Raw genomic sequence first — 16,495 nt, forward strand, 5'->3', positions numbered from 1 at the left:
TACGGAGTCCGTATCCTTCCATTCCCATTCTATTAATTATTCATCTCATTGCCCCTTAAATGCCACTATCATACCTGCTCCCACCACCTCCCCAGGCAGTAAATTCCAGAAGTTCATCACCTTCTGTGTAAAATACTTGCCTCACACATGTCCTCTAAACGTTTTCCCATCTACCTTCAACCTATGGCCCGTGGACTTGACTTTTCTAGTTGAGTGCAGACACAATAGGCTGAATGGCCACCTTTTGCACTGTAAACATTTTCATGGACTCTATAATTCTGTGAACTGCTTGACAAAGCTTTTCTGGATAATATGGGACATCATAGTCCATTATTCTGCAGGAGAATACAACTTTGTGCCTCTCAATAAGATGTCCTAAGTACTTATGGAGATTAAGCCGGTCAGCAGCCCATTACTCTTGTAACTTCTGACAGACAGTGAAGTCCGTAGGTTATTCTGCTTATGCCTTACATCTTTTTCAAAGCTTCAAAATGCATGTTGGCACAGTAAAGCAATAGAAGTTAAAGCACGCAATGAATCACATATTAAGTGGAAGTGCGAACCACATATTGTCAATAATTAAAACCAAATTTTTGCATCTCGGTACATGCTGTGGGTACTGCACTGTTAACTGTAATTTAGATAATCTGCCAAGATCTAAGTTCAGCTCAAAAGCTGTCAATTAACTTCACAAGTTTTAAAAACATTCTGCGAAAAAATTATTGACCTGAAAGTCAATTTGGTGACTAAGAATAAACGTGTTGCCTATTTTGTTGCTGTTATCTTTTACTTGCCTGCTTGTTTCCTCTAAATCTACCTTCCCAAATTAAAACCACATGCTTCCAGATGCTCAAGTGGTCTGATCCATTTACCCAGATTGGACTTAACTAAAAGAGACATTTCTGATCAAAATCTTTGTGCTTTTGTTTCCATCATCATTTCATACTTCATCTGTGGAAGAAAGGGGGAAGAGAGAAAGAGAGAGAGAGAGGAAAGGAGGGAGGAATGAAGACTGTTTTAAAAAAGCAAAACATCTGCCTATGCGCATAACAATTAACCTTTTCACAAGCACAAACCTATATTTAGGTTTGAACAAACTGTGCTCCAGATGTCATTAACTTATATTACAGCCTGTATTGCAACTTACAATTTATGCTTTAAACAATAAAAGTTCACACTTTCTTTGACATTCTGCGAATGAAATAGGCAGAACTTAGATGCAACTTCTATTTCAGCAAAATGCATTCAAAAATCACCAAGATGTGAATAGTCGATAAAAATCAAGATTCAGAAATAAATGACAAAACACACTGAACTCCCAGCGTATCGGGTGAGTCTGCATTCCCACAACCATGATGTGAGTATGCCGGCGTTGGACTGGCGTAAACACAGTAAAAAGTCTGAAGAGGGAAACCTCGAAAGCTTGTGAGTATTGTCAAATAAATTGGTTGGACTAAAACCTGGTGTTGTCAGACTTTTTACTGTGTTCCCACAACCACCCAGTGAAATCAACATTTCCCACCTTGGTCAAGTGGTTGGAAGTGTACATGTAAGCCACGATGTTAGAGCACTGTGTGTGGAGTGTCATTGTCACAGGGCTGTCCCTGTTAGCCTTTTTACAGAGTTTAATTAAAATATAAGAGAAACATCGCTGAATGGTTTTACAGCAATCTGGACTGCAGCAGATGTAGCGTAAACTGCACCTCAAACTGCTCCCAGTCGCAATCACTCTGAAGGTTTTGGCATGGGCTGCTCAGGCAATTGAATCCGACTGGGGAGAGAAAAATACTAAGAAGATATCAGTGCCCCAAGCTCACCTCCTGTTGACCAACCCACAGGGAAGCCCTGGCTTCATAAAGCGTGGAGGGCATCTGGGAGCAACTCGATTAATGGGAAGAGGTATGGAAATATACAAGCAGAGGGGGAAATGAAAATTAAATGACAAAAGTGCATTCCAATTAAATCCTTAATTAATCTCTACTACTAAAGGAAACATGCCGTTACAGATGTCTTTTACTATATGGGAACCATGGCGTAAAGGAGCTGAAGGGTGCTTAACTTCTCCAAATTTTAACTCACTGCCTTCCAGCCCCTCCAAAATTTATTACGAAAATATGTTCCTGGTATTTGTGAAACGAAACCATTTGCAGTAAACTCGTCGGCGACGAGGTTTTATTTTCTTTGCCTAGAAATAATTTGAAAATAATTTCGTTCAGAATTGACATTTATTAAGCTCTGCAGCCGAGCCAAGCTTTTCCCTGTGTGTGAGTAATAGTTGGAGCTATGTCCATATCTGCCTGCGAAACAGGCTCCTCACACCTGTGACAAACACTTGCTGCTGTTCACACAACGTACAGGCGGATTTTTTTTCCTCTTTCAAAACTTTACAATTTTGACACGCACGAGTGGGTAACGTATGTAACCACATCGCAAATGTCCTAGCTTCAGCAGATTTCTGCACGTTTTCTTGTGCATCTCTTTAATATGCTAATTGCACTCAAACTGAGTTAGAACAACGGGCTCTGTTTCAAAGCCAGCCTGGATTTAACAGGATGAATGTGTTCTATTTGAGCTGGTCGTAAGGATCCTTAAGTAGGACCATGGCTTACCCAGTTCCTGGCAGAGAGCAAAATTATTCATAATTTATCACAAATTGGCACAAAAATTGGAAATTACACTCAGGAGCTGGGGGGGAGGGTGGCTGATGTGAAAACTGGTGCGGTGGAGAGTTCTTCTGAGGTCGGGATTACATAAAACACAGGGTTGTAGGCAATGTCGTGGACATTTTATCTTGCATCTAACCTTGGTTTAGCCGCATGTACTTGATGCTGACACTGAGTGTGAAATTGTGAAACCTTTTCCGGTACCGACGTCGTTATCATTCTTTTAAAAAATATGCTTGGTACAAAGGGAGGCTATATGTCATTATCACTAATTAAAAGGGAAAATTTCCATTTGTAAACAAAATGGTATTTTTTAAGGATCAGAAATAATGGTTGAAAGGAATGTCCCTCAGTATGAATAAAATGAGGTTAAGCTATGCAGTTTTATTGTATTAGTTTCAATTTCCATAAACATTAAAACATAATCAAATACAGCACTTTTCCTATTATAACTGAACACATGGATCAGACTCAATATTAACATGAGGCCCCTCGTCCCAGCTCCTTGATGTAAGGCCCAGGTTATTATAACTGACAGGCTTCATTAACATCATCCAGGTTTGGCTTTTGCCTGAAACAGGTATAGAGGCCAGTGAGTGGGAACTAAGTGGGCAAGCGTAATAGAAGGCTATTCACTACCTGCGATCCACCCTGACAGTCTGGTAACTTGGGAGCAAGGTGGCAGGAGCTTCAAGCATAGTCACCATCAATGGAGGGAGGAAGAACTGGGAAGCTCATGGTTTCCTTGTGTGGCTCACAGGTATATGCCTACTGCTCCTGGTCTACACTAAAGCTTCTAAAATGTTTAAATCCTCACCTTCAAGCCCTCGTTTAGGCCCTTGCACCCAACATTCCTGGTGAAGCCAGCACCAAAGTCCAAATATAAAAATGAAATGTCAAGGAGGCTTTAGGCCTTCCTGAGGTGCGAACTTCACACTGAGAGCTAACTAAAATGATGCAAGGTCAGTGAGAGATGGTGAATAGCACATTGCCATGACTCTATCTCTTGGCCCCTTCACATTGAGCAGTTCTGATGTAATTAACCATTAGGACTATTGATAGAGTATCCGGAGCTTGTCACACTTGCTTTGTGTGCGTAATGTAATGCTGTATGGCAAATCACAACAAGTTGTGATGGTGGCTGTCCATATTTAGAAAAGAAATAGGGAACACCACAGCAGTAACTAAAACTGAGAAAATTCACAAATGGAGAAACATTAAAGTGTTGCACAAATTGTAAGAAAGATTTTCTTTTCTAAAAAAAGGATGAAAGGTTAGTGATAGAGTATTCATTGCTCAGGGCTTGGATGTCTATATAAACCACTTCAGTTTGTCTCTCATAATTACAACATCATGCTACATCTTCAAGAGTCTTGCAAGCATGTAAGATATTGCCTGCCAGCTGTTATTCTCTATATAATGGTTCTGAGATCACTGCTTATTGGGGTTCTCATAAATTTTTTATTCTGTCTTCTAATAATGTTATTTTGTTTAAATCTCACCTTGTCTCCTCTCATCATTTACAACAAATTGTTGTTTGCATGAAGGAGACCACAAGTGGACACTTTCTCCTTACAGTTAAATAAACACATTAACGAAGTACACTTGAATCACATTGGAGACTATTTTTGCATTGTGTTTTCTACAAAACTGGCACCATATCAAAATATCTGCACAAACTGTGCTTTTAAAAATTATAGACTTAATCACAAGAATGAGAAATTCTGGTTTAAAATGCATTCCCTGAGTAGATAAAACTAGTTTTTTGAAAAGAAAAATATAAATAATTAAGATAAATACCATTCAGCCCAATTACTACCAGAGTACTTCACTCCCAAGGAGTGAAGTTGATCACAGACTGAAATGTTGGGTTGGATTTTCCAGCCACGCTCAACCCATGACCAGAAAACCCTACCCAAGGTCAGCAGACCTTTGCATGGTCCGGTCCCACCCGTTACGATTCCCGTGGCAGGCAGGATGGGAAAATTCCAGCCATTATTTCTGATTCTATCTTCACAGATGCTGCCAGACCTGCTGAGTATTTCCAGCATTTTCTATTTTCATTTCAGACTTCCAGCATGGAACCTGGCAGCATTTTCCTTGTGTATCAGTGATGTGCCCAGCTTTGACTTGCGATGCACATTTCTTTCCTCCCGAGAGTGAGCTCTGTCACTGCCAAACTCAAGGGAAAGAAAACTGTTTAACGGAGGAGAGCTTTCCTAGTGCTTTTGAATATCTGTCAAATTGAAGTGCAATTATCAATGCCTGGTGCAACAGACGCCCTTTCAACAACAAGGAAAGGGGTGTAAAATAGGGAGAATAAAAATAGTGAAGCAGTTACAAAATCTTAGAAGTTATTATTTACTGGGCTGAAAAATAATGGAATAAAATGGATTACTTTGGTCTTTCCACTTTTGTGGAGGACATTTCCTCTTGTCAAGATATGGGAATGGCTGCAAATCAACAACTTGTATCTAAAAAAAATTTGATTGCATTTTCCCACCCCACCCCACTGCAGTGCATTCTTAAACATGTGAAGCTGAAAGTCTGAAACATGATGATTTATGAGGCCAGGGTGTGTTCTGTAATAGAGGAATGTTATCTGATGTTTGATGAGTCACATCCCTAGTTTGAATTGAATATCTGCAAAACATTTGATTGATCTTTAAATACCTTTTATTTTGTATCTAGAGTATTTGTTCCGCCTCATATTCCCCTCAGTTGTGAAACTGTAATAAAACATTTTTCACTTTCCCACAAATTTGAATGTTTTCACTGATCAATAACTGGTCGTAAATATACGAATTATATTTTAGTTAACATCATCAGCAGTGTAACATCATGACGATAATTCAAGCGTTTTCCTCATTTTTATTTCAGGCCCTCTTCTGTGCTCTCCCGGTTCCAATTCAAGAAGGGTATATTGGCAAACCATTCCGTTCTGCTGTAATTCTTGACATGTCCAATAGGCCGCACATGGAAAAATTAGCTCAGTGAGTTCTGTTCTAATTTTTCTTTCTATTTGGAGAGACTCAGTTCTGAGTTGCCTATTTCTCTGTGTGGAAGGGCGTAGGGGGGTAAATGTTTGGATTTTGTTGAGACATTTTCACACTATCAAGTGACGATGACGACTGTAGAGATCACATTTTGTACTCTAGACTGTTTTGTTTGGTAACTTGTCATTACATCTGGAAAATAAATAACATTTCAGTCATTTGAGAAAAGAAATACACTACATGGGAAACTGAAAGCGACTGAGTCCCCAGTTCATGTGAAAACAGGAGTTAACTCCCACTGGCTTTTTTAGCATGATTTTCAGAATGAACTCTCACACTCTGTGTATTGCAGAGTGCTCTAGTGGGATTCAGTCTGAAAATCCGTGGACGGGACCTATTCTCACCTGAGAGTCCAGCATATAGCGCTGAGCAGGTGTACATGGGCCGGTGTGTCAGCGCCAATATCGGTGCATGTACAGCAGACCCGCACTGCCAGCCTCCAGATTGCTGGCCAGCCCAATCACTGGCCGGTCTCGTGACCCCACATTGCTGCCCTTCTGACCCCCACACCACCCGATCACTGACCTCACGGACCTCCCTGGGCAAGCTCCACACCCACCCACACCAGCCAGCCCCAATCTCCTGATCCCACCCCCCTCCCCGGCCAGTCCTGATGTCCTGATTCCCTCCCCTCCCTTTCTCCCACTCACCAGGTAGTCCCAACTCTCCCAGCAGCCCTGACCACCTCCCACCCGGATAGCCAGCCCAATACTGTCCTCCCTCTGCCCGCGATCCCTGTGCAGAGTGGCAGAGGGACTCCCACCAATCACTCCTATAGGCCCCACACCATCTGGCCAAACACCCTTGGCACTGCCCAGTGCCCTGTGGGCAATGCCTAGGTGCCCCTTGGGGATTGTCAGTTTGCCCCTCAGGCAGTGCCAGGGGCCACCCACATCTTACCTCCGCCCAATCTGCTGGCGGTGCCTCAATAGCCTCTTTTCCCTCGCACAGTGCCTGGCTGCCTGTTCTCCATTCATGTGGAGCTGTTTTAAACCCTGCTGGAGGCAACCACTCCCGGGGGGAGGCACAAGGGAGCCTGGAGACTTCATCCTGGACCTGCTAATGGGATGTAAATTCCATTTCAAATATTGAAATGAGCTCTGCGCCGATTTCTGGCACAAAGCTGATGACATTAAAAATCCTTGCTCCAAAGACACATGGAGGCTGTGGCACCCAATAGGGAAGCAGTGAAATAGTCTCTGCTGATGTCTCCTGGCCTGATGCGCTGCAGGAGCAGCATTGCAGGCTGGGAAGATTGCCCCCAACATGTTTTACAAACCCTTGGCACAGCATGCCTTTGGGCAGTGTGTCATGGCACCAATGAGCGACATCAGAATCATTTTACTTGCCTCAAGCTCTTGTTTGCTTGGCTTCATTTTGCAGTAGTTTTAATTTTTTTCTCAGAGGTGTCTATCTTTTCTCATTTGAAAAAAATTCTCTCATGTCATGTGAATATTGCTGGCAAGGCCAGCATTCATTGTCCATCTTGAATTGCCCTTGAGAAGGTCATAAAGCCATAGTCATAGAGTCATAGAGGGTAGAAAAGGCTCTTCAGCCCATCAAGTCAAGGTGGCGGGGAACAACCTTCTTGAACCTCTGCAATCCGTGTGGAGTAGGGTACTTCCAGAGTGATGTTTGGAAGGAACTCCAGGACTTGACCCATCAACAGTGAAGAAACTACGATGTAATTCCAGGTCAGGACAGTATGTGACTTGGAGGGCAACCTGCTAGTGATGGTGTTCTTATACACCCCTGTTGCTTTTGTTCTTTTAGATTGTAGAGGCCATGGGTTTGAAAGAGGCCGTCGACAAAGCTTCGGCAAGTTGCTGTGATGCGTTTTGTAGATGGCGCAGATTGCAGTGTCCTGGTCTTGGAGAGAGTGCCTATTTAAGGTAGTAGATGGCATGCCAATCAAGTAGGCTACTTTGTCTTGGAAGCTTCTTGCGTGTTTTTTGGAGCCATACTCATCCAGGCAAGTGGAGAATATTCCATCACATTCCTGACTTGTGCCTTGTAGATTGTGGTCAGGCTTTGGGGAACCACAAGATAAGTGAATGATATTTCATTTGTGCGTTGGATTTCTGATCCACTGATGGCTACTCAGCTTTTACCAGGAATTAGTCAGAAAATTTGTATTGTCCATGCGCTTACCAGTGTCCAAGTATTCCCACTCCACAAAACAGAACTCTCACATTTGTAGGGATTAAGGATCATAACCGGATAAAATTTAGTCACTCTACCCTCCAGAAAGCACAACTTCACAGCTTTCTCAATAGTTAATTCATTTAATTCATCATTAATTCTTAATCCATCAGTTGAAGGGAATGAAATTCAACATGAAGTGAATGGCAGGCTGCATGATGGGTGGCTGTTCTGATCATGGAGTGGAGCATTAAAGTTACTTCCTTACTGTGTAGAGATCAAAGAATTGAGAGTGTGGTGAATGGGAACGTGCAAGTACTTTTAAGACCATATCCGCGAGTGATAGAATATACAATAGTATATCCTTCAGTTTAAAAAGTATTTTTGATTGAATATGATGCTTCATAAAGTGAGGAATTATAATCCTCAGGAATTCATCACTTTCTATTTCAGAAACTCAGATTGATAAGAATGTATCGATGTATAGTAATTTTTTTTCTAACTGCCTGGTATCTCAGGTATCTCAATGACAACCTCAGAAAGTCACTCTCTGCAATACCAGGTGCCTTTTTTCCATTTCTCACTCACTGAGGTTGATTGAGTGAGATTGTCATTTTACGGGCAGTTTTGTTCTGCCAAGCCACTAGGGAAAATTGAGACCAGGAAAATGTATCTCACGGCCGGGGTTGGGGGGGGTATGGGTTTGCAAACTTCTGTGTGACTGAATTGAACCCCAGTCTTAAAGGCAAAATACCAGTATCTAACTTGCTGTATTAGCTAGTCATCCAATATGTTTTGTAACCAAACAGAAACTGGAATTATATTTGTAGATCCTTAGACATTTACAACACAGAAGATGTCCATTCAGCCCATTGTGTCCACACTGTCAACAAAGAAATGACTATGCTAATCCCATTTTCCAACACTAGGCCCATAGCTCTGGAGATATGACAGCAGAAGTGAATATCGAAATACTTCTTAAATGTTCCAAGATTTTCTAACTCAACCATTCTTTCAGGCAGTGAGTTTCAGACTCCTTACACCTTCCTGGTAAGACGTTTCTCTTCAACTCTCCTTTTAGCCTGTTACCTCTTACCTTAATCTATGCCCCCTGCTTACTGAGCCCTCTATGAATGGAAAATGTGTCTTCTCCTCCATCCTATCAATGCCCCTCATAATCATATAAACCTCTTTCTGTTCCCCATTCAGCTTTTGGTGCTCTAAGGAAAACAGCCCCAGCCTTTCCAATCTCTCCTCATAACTCAGAGCGCCTCCCCCCAACCCCTGCAACCATGCAGCATCCTGATAAATCTCCTCTCGAGTGCAATCACATCCTTCCTTTAAAGTGGTGACCAGAACTACATGCAGTTGTGGTCTAACCAGTATTTTAATTCACCATGATAATCTTCTTCTGATAAGGTGATGCTGATGATACATTTCTATTAATTAACAAATCAACAGTCAATCTTGCTGATGAAACTACACGTTTGGTTCTTTTGCTTGTGATGATACATGCTACACACGGAAGAGCTGGTCAGATTGTGTGGCTGCAGGTTAATGATGGGGAATGGGGGCCTGGCCTATCCTCTCGTATGACATCAGCCATGGTACTCCATGCCAATAACTTGCAATTTGGACCAATCTGTGGACAACCTGAAGGACCCTTGCAGACCACCGGTGTTCTGCAGACCATGCCTTGACACTGCTTTAGACCAGTTTTCCATGTTAGATATTAGCAAATGTCTTTTTTTTCCTGATATAAGTTATGTACGTATGTACAGTGTCAATATGCCAAACAATTTCCTGTTCCCATTGTGTTCAGTTATAACTGTGAAGTCTGCAGTGGTTCCAATATTTTTCCCCATCCTTTGTAGAAGTGACATCTACTTTGTCCTTGTTGTATGTACCATTCATGGAAAAGCTGCATTTTTATCTCGAACGTAATTGTACTGAATTTTACTGAATGCTTTGTGTCATTATTAGAGATGTTTGATGACATTATCTAAGATAAAATTCTATAAAATGACAGTTGCATGCCGATCCCTCGTTTTTCTTTACTGCGAAACTGAAAATTAATTTCATGATCAACATCACATATATTTAAAGCTGGTTATTCGCTGCTGCCAGCAGCTGTTGAGTTAAGTCCCATTCAGAGAGGCAGAGAATGTGAGCAATGGATGATCACCAATGACATTGTTCAAAAGTACTTGTCTCCCAGGTAAGCAATAAACATTTCTTTTACAAATTATTTCTTTGGCAAAGAGCTGTGTATTTTAAAATTCAGGAAGCGTTTCCTTCAATGATGATGACAGGAGAACTTAACGTTAAAAGTAGCTTAACTCCATTAATGTTTGTGGTAAAGAGGCACTCATTAAAGGAAGTGAAAGAATGGTGAAATATTTTAGTTGCTACGCCACAACTGGATGTTCTGTAGTGATTAGTTGCTGCTACTAATAATAATCTTTGACAGAGCTGCTGTCAGCTTACAGGGTCTGTCTGAGCATCCTGTATTTATCTCTATCCAAGTCCTAATGGTGCTCAAAAATCAAGAACACCGTTTAGCCATGTTAAATGTAGTGATCTCTCAAATGGGACATATTCCCCAAGGGGTCATTGACAATGATTTGATTCATCCTGTCTCCATCTTTCGTGTACCTCTTGATAAACAATCCATAGGACAGCATTAAGTGTCAGAATAAGTGAAGTGATCTGACCATTTGAATAATTAGCATTAGGCACAAGCAGGAGGCAAGCTGACGTGAAATTGGAAGATTGAGCCTTGGCATTTTACCAACCCCTTAACCCCTGAATGTTGCTGTTTATTGACCATTGTTAACAATATATTTATGTGACACAATAGCATGCATTGTACAATATAAAATTCCTTGTTGTGCTCCACACTTCTTAAGCAATGCATTATTGGTCATTCAATTCATTGTCTGGCAGTGTTGTGAAAAATGTATTTTTAAAAGTACTATTTGAATAGGTTTGCAGCCTTTTGGCTCAGTATCAGTTGATGCAGTTTCTGGTTTAGTTGCTTCTCATGCTGTCAAATACCTGCTGAATGCCAGCATGCTTTACATTCCAATGACAACACAACTTCTGTATTCAGGTTAAGGAATTAAAGAGACAATTATTCAGTGTTCAAAATCATGAGGCCTTTCGCCATTTGTCCTGCAAGTAATAATTCTTGCTTATAACAGATCTGTCTGATTCTTGACTGAGTTTGCAATAAGTTCAAACATTGCAAACACAGTATTGTATTCCAGAGCAGCTCCTTGCTATTCTATCTGATGGCATCCTCTATGTGATAAACCAAAGCAAATTATTTACCTATGTAAATACTAGCTTGCCATCATATAACACACACTTTCTGAACCTCTTCAAAAACAATCTCAAGGGTTTAACTAGGCTGGCATCACTGGCATTATACCATCAAATTGCTTTCTACAAAGAGTAAACTATCACAGCAAGTAAACATGCATTTTACAGAGAAGATGACAGAGTATTGAAATTTCTCACAGTAGAACCTTGTAATGCTGTATATGATTTACTACCCAAGAGCGCTATTTCAGTTCTAGGACACCAGATCAGTTGCATGAGGCAATCTCCTATGTCAGCGGCCATAGCAGTTATGATCCAGACAAAAATGGATGAATCCCTCTCTGCTTAGCCTGTCTTCTTCCTTCTCTGCATTATCCCTGGTTCCCATTATCTAACTTTTTCTACAATTTTTTTCTACTTGTTTCATTCCATTATCTTCATATAATTTCATGGCCCATAACTTCCTGGCTCTCCAGCGTCAGATTTGGGGGTTACCCAGTGATATGCTGGAGAATCTCATGTTAGGATTTACCTGGCAATTGTCCAGAAGCACTAACTTCCCCTCGACTATTGTGCTGGACTGAGAACCATCTGACAAAGTGATTTAAATCGCTAACTTGGTATTGCTCTGCCAGTTTTATCCTGACAGCTAGTCAAAAGAATTAGAAAGAAAATAAAGCACTTCTAGCTCCAGAGCTCTAAGCACCCAGACCAATCTGCATCCAGAAACCAAGGAACCCTCCACACACCTCCCCAGTGCAGCCCAGCTGACCCACTGTTCCAACTACCCTTCCCCCAGCCACATCATCACCCCCACCCCAGATCTCCCTCCTGTTCTGACTCCATCCCTCCCTCCTGATCCAATTCCATCATCCCAGGCTTTTCCTTCTATTCTAACTCCGCCACCCCACCCACCCCCCCCCAGCCTCCTTCCCGTTCTCATTCAGCAACCTGTAGACAAACTGGAAAATTCTACACATTTGTCATGATCCCAGCTGATGTTAATATTGGACGAGTCAGATCTCAGGGTGAAATCTGATTTTATAGATCTGAAGTTTATTTCTTTTGAAAACCATGGAGGGAAGTTACTGAACAAATTCACAGAAGTTTACTGATGACCCTGTAACGTAAAGAATAAAGCCTTCATTAAACATGGAAAAATGAATCATATTACACCAGACAAAAAGATTAGACAGATCTCAATAGAAACTCAAGAAAATTATTTAAACTCACACTATTTCTTTTATCCCAGCAATACTGTTACAGGCACAAAAACCCAGTGAAGATTTGCCATTGCCTTAACACCAAGGCTTCTTGCTTAGGCTGACCCCGTTGCAAACTGCTCTGACAGATTTCTGAGCGTTCCCTATGTGCATTTTCCCAGCTGGTATCTCTCACTGAGACATCTAAAACCATATTCTAAACTCACCATTACTTCAACTGCAGAGCAAACATATGAATCGCCTAAAGTCAGTCCCCCCAGTAGTCCATCAGTATTTCTTATCAGAGAGCTTAAAACTCCTTTTTTCGCTCTTTGACATGCATAATCTCTTAACATCGTGAGCTGTAAAACCTCATTAAAAATACAGGTTATACAAACAAATCCAAACAACCTGATTTTTTTTTGCTAGGAGACCCTTGAGACCAAGCTCACAAAGAAACTGAAACCATGTTCTACCTTTCTTAACACTAATGTATAAATAAAAATTAAATCTAAAGTTTATACATTGTTCCTAACAACACAAAATTTGATATTTGTATATACCAGTGTTCCCAGTTCAAATGTTGTGGCATTGGTGTTACTTTCAGATTTTTCTTTCTAAGTGTAGTTTGTTTATGATGTTATTGTATTTTTCATATTGTTGTATGCATAAGAATAGATTGCATGGCCAGTAGCTTGGTCATTGCTGTATAGATAATCCACATTTCACCTATTATCTACTTAGTGATAGTTTATAAGTTGATACATAAAAATGATTAAATGACTGGTTTCAGGAGCTCTTCTGTCCAGCTATCAGTTTATGTGTTTGAAAATGCCCCTTTGCACTTGTAAGTACATTGAAAGTAATGGGGTTTAGGAAATCTAGGTACCTTAGCTACAATAATGGTATCTCTGTTGAGTATAATCTTTATAATTGTGATTAGTACAAAATAATACTATTAAAAGTACAGAAATATAATATAGTGCATGAAATCATGTTAAATTTACATATCTAATTGATGTGTACAAATGAAAGAAGCTTTGTTGTCCATACTAACAATTTTACAAACACTGACTCTGTTGATATCCTAATGCCACAGTCTATAGCGGGAAGTTTCATCCTTGAATGCATTGAACCAATTTGCAGTCCATCATCAGTGGTTTAAATGTTCAAATCATACATATAATAGGTAATGCTAAAAGACAAAACACAGTGTCATTAGCAGGATGGATCATAAAATGCTGGACTTAATTGATTTTAATTCTCCAGTCCCATACGACAGTTTCATCATAGCACTATAATTTTATCCCCAACCACAGGGAATTTATTCCAACTCCTTCATTCTTATTCAATAACTTCTCCAATCATGACTTATAATTTCAAGGAATACTTTCTGATTTTCTTTCCCCATTCTATTTAAGTCTGATTTAGATTTTTTCCTTTGTCGTTTTAGTAATTCAAGTGCATACCCAGAATTGTTTGGTGTGATCCTAAATGCATTATTTTTCCTGCTTTATGTTTATCTGTTGCCATAGAAGTCTTTTTCATGACAGAACACAAGCTACATCCATTAATAAAGGCAGCAGGGTCAGTGCTTATGTCTCATTAGTCATTTAATAATGACACGCCTCTTAATGAGGGCTGGCCTCAGGCCTTTGTACTGTAAACACATAATGATAATGCCTTTAGCATATTTCAGTGTAGCTTCTTGTATGCAATAATGATAAACCACACTTTATCATTATAATCTTCTCTCAGGAAATCATTTTGCAAAAATATGGTTTTTATGTGCGAGGCAATCATGTATTTACCAATTTTATATTGGTAAAAGAACAACTTTTTAAAATGTCAGCACTAAGCATTTTAAAAAAATACTAAACTGATATGAATGTTCACATTTGGAAATATATACTTCTATAGTTACAGATTATCCATGGACAATTTTGTGAAACATGGCAAACTGCAAAGTACGTTGTGCATACATTATTTTAATTTATGTACAGTATTGCGGTAATGATTATTTTTACTATATTCACTATCATGATTTGTCTTTGGCAAAATGAGCATGCTATCGAGAACAAGCATCTAAAGACAAAATGTGCTGGGGCTTGGGAAGAATGTGTTCATGGAAGAGTATGAAAAAGATTCAATATTTTATCTGCTGCAATTTTCTGATTATGTTCTTGAACATTCACATGGTGATTAAAAATTACTGACCGTTTGTTCACTGGGGGCTAAAAGTAATCCTTGTTTTCTTCATATTTGCTTTTTTGTCACTCATTGTACCTCCCCTGAGATAGTGTACAGAAAATCAGACCCCTCTATCATTGGCTTCTGGGAAGCCCACAAGCGTAATTTTGTTTGACTACAGTTGGGATGTGTTGCAATGTGCTACATTACCTTTATTATCCTCATGGTCACTCATTAATACTGATCAAGTGGTATAAATGCAAGAGAAAAAGGAATCAGAGAACACTTTGCAGAATAAAGCAGCAGTAAAAAGTGACCATTTGTGACTGGAATGCATAACTGAAGTGAAAAACTGACCGCAGTTATGTCTTTTTCAACAAGGATGTTGGGATGTTCCACCTTGAGATGGTCTCTGTTTTCAATCTTCTTGAGGGTGGCTGTTTGTTTGACATAAATTACCCTTTATAAATTTTTCAACGTAGACCGGGGTAAAGTTTGTTTTGCACAAGCACTGTAAGTTTACAAGGATATATATGTAACACACCTCAAACAGTAAATTCTGTCTTAAAGAATCAGACAGTGTTTTCAACAGTTTGTGTAATTTATTTTATTATAGATAGCGGAATCCTCTGATCCTTGTATTAATATTTTCCCTAATACCATTTTGTCAACAATAGCTGCTGAATTAATGAATTGTGTCCATGTTTGAACGCAGGATTGTACTTGTCTAATTGTGGTATTGGTTGCTATGGAAACTATCAGCCAATCTGTGAATAAACACCCTTGCTTGGCAGTGTTTAGGTGGAACTGCTTTGTGCAGATGTCAGCTTGAGATTTATGATGGCAAAAACTATATTTGGCACAAAAATCAATGTACTGACCAGCTTCTTTGTTTTGTCTTGTTTGGTTTAAAGCTGTATGGCTGAAAATCCACCTGTGTTTAAACAAATCATGTTTTATATTCCAAAATGCTCTTTTGAATGACTTACATCTGTAAAAAGTTTGTGCAGTGCATCCAGATGCTTGTAAACAATCTTACATAACAGAGCCCTCCAGTATATAAAAATGCAGTTAACATAAATATCAACGTGTTTAAAAATGTGCTTCATACTGAAGCATGTTGAGTGATCAACAAAGTTTCTACTCAGCTAAATATTACATTTTAGTTAAGAACTCTGTCACAGCCAGAAATTTTGACATTTTTAATTTAATTTTCACCACTTTTGCAAACTAAAAATTACATAAAGAATGTTCTCTACTTATTTCCTGATATATTTTTCTTCACAAAATTTAGTTATTCACAAACTGAATACACACACTTGTGTGTATTACTTATTTATAATGTATCAAAGGTTTTCCATATAACAAGCAGTTCCTGTAAGCATCACATCTACTTCCTTTAACATTATTCCCATCACTCTTTGTTGTCTTGCACCCTTACTGTTATAAATGAGTGTATCCTCTGACTCACTGTTGACAATGCTGTAGAAGATTTGATGGTAATATCTGAAAGGTTGTATGTAATGTGTTCAATTCCCTATAACTGACAGTTTTCTATAATACTTTCTCCATTATATTTTGTGTGCTCAGCAATAATCATACCTATAAGAAATGCACAACCACTATTCACTATGGAAAAGGCAGAAATAAATTTCAAAAGCTAAGTACAAGATATTTGAAAGCTTGGCAGAATCTTTATTTCTCCATCGATTTCGAAGGTATTTTTGTTGCACGTACCAATCTCTCCAGCAGCTGCCTATCTGCCATTACAATCCACTCTCTCTGCCCCACCATCACATTCCCATCCCACCACTAAATCTGCAGAGAGGTTTTCCACTGGAGATTCCTCATTGGCTTCACTTTCTGCAGGAAGAAGAGGGGCTGCAACATGAGGAGGCTGGGTTGCCGAGGCTGAACT

At 39.7% G+C, this 16,495-nt stretch overlaps 1 long non-coding RNA gene across 1 annotated transcript; it reads left to right on the plus strand.

Annotated features, from left to right (window-relative positions):
- Window positions 1–1,599: 1,599 nt before the first annotated feature.
- Window positions 1,600–8,505, plus strand: LOC145339085 (uncharacterized). The gene is made up of 3 exons (XR_013885950.1): window positions 1,600–1,899; window positions 5,544–5,656; window positions 7,493–8,505. It is a non-coding gene; the product is annotated as an uncharacterized LOC145339085 (long non-coding RNA).
- Window positions 8,506–16,495: the final 7,990 nt, after the last annotated feature.

This window comes from Carcharhinus amblyrhynchos, chromosome 3 (assembly GCF_965287045.1).
Source record: "Carcharhinus amblyrhynchos chromosome 3, sCarAmb.v2.hapA, whole genome shotgun sequence".
In the NCBI taxonomy this organism is placed as follows: domain Eukaryota; kingdom Metazoa; phylum Chordata; class Chondrichthyes; order Carcharhiniformes; family Carcharhinidae; genus Carcharhinus; species Carcharhinus amblyrhynchos.